This window comes from Schistocerca serialis, unplaced genomic scaffold (assembly GCF_023864345.2).
Source record: "Schistocerca serialis cubense isolate TAMUIC-IGC-003099 unplaced genomic scaffold, iqSchSeri2.2 HiC_scaffold_374, whole genome shotgun sequence".
In the NCBI taxonomy this organism is placed as follows: Eukaryota; Metazoa; Arthropoda; class Insecta; order Orthoptera; family Acrididae; genus Schistocerca; species Schistocerca serialis.
The window spans coordinates 1,445-5,000 of NW_026047948.1; positions in this window are offsets into that span (position 1 = coordinate 1,445).

Below are 3,556 nucleotides of genomic sequence, written 5' to 3' on the forward strand. Positions count from 1 at the left end.
AACGTAACCCATGTTGTGCCGTAACGTAACCCATGTTGTGCCGTAACGTAACCCATGTTGTGCCGTAACGTAACCCATGTTGTGCCGTAACGTAACCCATGTTGTGCCGTAACGTAACCCATGTTGTGCCGTAACGTAACCCATGTTGTGCCGTAACGTAACCCATGTTGTGCCGTAACCTAACCCATGTTGTGCCTTAACCTAACCCATGTTGTGCCTTAACCTAACCCATGTTGTGCCTTAACCTAACCCATGTTGTGCCTTAACCTAACCCATGTTGTGCCTTAACCTAACCCACGTTGTGCCTTAACCTAACCTACGTTGTGCCTTAACCTAACCCATGTTGTGCCTTAACCTAACCCATGTTGTGCCTTAACCTAACCCATGTTGTGCCTTAACCTAACCCATGTTGTGCCTTAACCTAACCCATGTTGTGCCTTAACCTAACCCATGTTGTGCCTTAACCTAACCCATGTTGTGCCTTAACCTAACCCATGGTGTGCCTTAACCTAACCCATGTTGTGCCTTAACCTAACCCATGTTGTGCCTTAACCTAACCCACGTTGTGCCTTAACCTAACCCACGTTGTGCCTTAACCTAACCCACGTTGTGCCTTAACCTAACCCACGTTGTGCCTTAACCTAACCTACGTTGTGCCTTAACCTAACCCATGTTGTGCCTTAACCTAACCCATGTTGTGCCTTAACCTAACCCATGTTGTGCCTTAACCTAACCCATGTTGTGCCTTAACCTAACCCATGTTGTGCCTTAACCTAACCCATGGTGTGCCTTAACCTAACCCATGGTGTGCCTTAACCTAACCCATGGTGTGCCTTAACCTAACCCATGTTGTGCCTTAACCTAACCCATGTTGTGCCTTAACCTAACCCATGTTGTGCCTTAACCTAACCCATGTTGTGCCTTAACCTAACCCATGTTGTGCCTTAACCTAACCCATGTTGTGCCTTAACCTAACCCATGTTGTGCCTTAACCTAACCCATGTTGTGCCTTAACCTAACCCATGTTGTGCCTTAACCTAACCCATGTTGTGCCTTAACCTAACCCATGTTGTGCCTTAACCTAACCCATGTTGTGCCTTAACCTAACCCATGTTGTGCCTTAACCTAACCCATGTTGTGCCTTAACCTAACCCATGTTGTGCCTTAACCTAACCCATGTTGTGCCTTAACCTAACCCATGTTGTGCCTTAACCTAACCCATGTTGTGCCTTAACCTAACCCATGTTGTGCCTTAACCTAACCCATGTTGTGCCTTAACCTAACCCATGTTGTGCCTTAACCTAACCCATGTTGTGCCTTAACCTAACCCATGTTGTGCCTTAACCTAACCCATGTTGTGCCTTAACCTAACCCATGTTGTGCCTTAACCTAACCCATGTTGTGCCTTAACCTAACCCATGTTGTGCCTTAACCTAACCCATGTTGTGCCTTAACCTAACCCATGTTGTGCCTTAACCTAACCCATGTTGTGCCTTAACCTAACCCATGTTGTGCCTTAACCTAACCCATGTTGTGCCTTAACCTAACCCATGTTGTGCCTTAACCTAACCCATGTTGTGCCTTAACCTAACCCATGTTGTGCCTTAACCTAACCCATGTTGTGCCTTAACCTAACCCATGTTGTGCCTTAACCTAACCCATGTTGTGCCTTAACCTAACCCATGTTGTGCCTTAACCTAACCCATGTTGTGCCTTAACGTAACCCATGTTGTGCCTTAACGTAACCCATGTTGTGCCTTAACCTAACCTATAATGTGCCTTAACCTAACCTAAAGTGCGCCGTAACCTAAACTATATTGCGCCTTAACCTGACGCACGTTGTCGCTGAACCTGCTCTGTAATTGTTATGCAACCCGTTAAAGTAGTGTAGTGTTGCCTAACCGCAACCCTCGCAATATAGTTCGCTACTCGCACTGCCCGGTCCCCTGTGTATCGCGTCATGTTAAACACCTTGCAGGTGTTGCTGACTTTCCACATGCTCCTGCTATACACTGTAGTGTGGATAGCAGCAGGACGTACATGCCCCCCCCCCTTCCCCCCTGCCTTCGCAAGCTGGTCGGTGAGAAGTTTGCATGTTCAATGCCCTTCGCATGCCGACGTACTCAGCCTACGTTGTGGTACGGCCTGTCACCTGTCCGCCGATGTACGCAAAACCCACAAACTGTACTGCACATTGCTCCGTATGTACTGAATGATACATCGTGGCCCATGTGACCGTATGACGACAGCGCCTAGCAACGGCGGACCATACAGTCCAAATATTGTGCACGCAGCTACGTGTCGTCTCCCTATAAGAGCTGGATTGCAGTGTGGTACGCCATACAGACGTGTGGGAGGAACGGACGCCCTGGATGGCGATCAGCATGAGCAGTCTGTTGATGTAGTGGAGCGTGTATTCGGACGTAGTCGTCTCTTCTCACACACCGTGATAGCATGTTGCACCGCGTTCCACATCTGCGACATGCTGCAGAGGCGGGCTGACAGTCGTTCGCGCAATGGACACCGCATACGTACGGGGTCTACCTTCCACGTGTTCTCTAGGCGTGCACATGTTGTTGCGTCTATGTGGGCAGACGTAGTGTGTTGTGACACCTGACACAGGCATGCAATACTCGTTGCAAATGGCGATGGACGTGTACGTTTGCTGGTGACGTTACGCAAATGAACAACCGGTAACCCGTTGTGGTGCGGTTGTTCTCGCTAGAGGTGAATCAGTGTTGGCGACGATCGGTCGAGCTATTAACCGGTTGTTTCAGGGATACCCACCATGCCCACGAACGTGAAAGGGGACCCACCATGCCCACGAACGTGAAAGGGGATCTGGGTGTGAGGCGATACGCGGCGGTGGCTGGGTGGGACCGTCCCCGGCCGGTGAGGGGGGGCCGCCCGGCGTGCTGGCAGCGCGGTGCGTGGGCGCACGCGCTACAGCCGGCTGGTGGGGGCGGCCGGTGGCAGGCGCGCCGGCCGACGGACGCGGCAGGCGGCGCAGCTGCGCGCCGGCGCCCCCTGCTCGCGGCGCCTTGCGGCCAAAGTAGGTCCTCGCGGGCCCGGTGCGAAGCGCGGTGGCCATCTGCAGTGTGCTGGTCCGATTGAGGACTTTGTGCGCTGAGGATGCGCCGCCGCCCGGCGCTCGGCGCCGCGACGCCGTCTGCTGCTCGGTCGCCCCAGCGGTTCTCGCAGGTGGTTTGTATCGCAGCTGTGCGGACGTGTTGGCGCGTGCGCTGTGCTGGGAGAGTTCGCTTCGGCACCCAAGTAGGGCTTTTGTCCTTCTGTGGCGCTGGCGTTGGAGCTGCCGGTCACCGTAGGTGGCGCGTGTTGTCTCCCGCCGGCAATGCCACGACAGCACGCTCCCGGGCCTCTGTCGGCAGCGGCAAGCTCAGTTGGGAGCACGGGTGGTCGCACCTAAAGCGTCTACTCGCCTAACTCCGGGCGATTGCGCCTCTCTCGAACCCGACCAAGTACTTAGGACGGCGCTGCGCGCCGCCGGGACCTGAGAGGGTTTCGAGGTGTGTTGTGCAGGGGAGCTCAGCCTCCT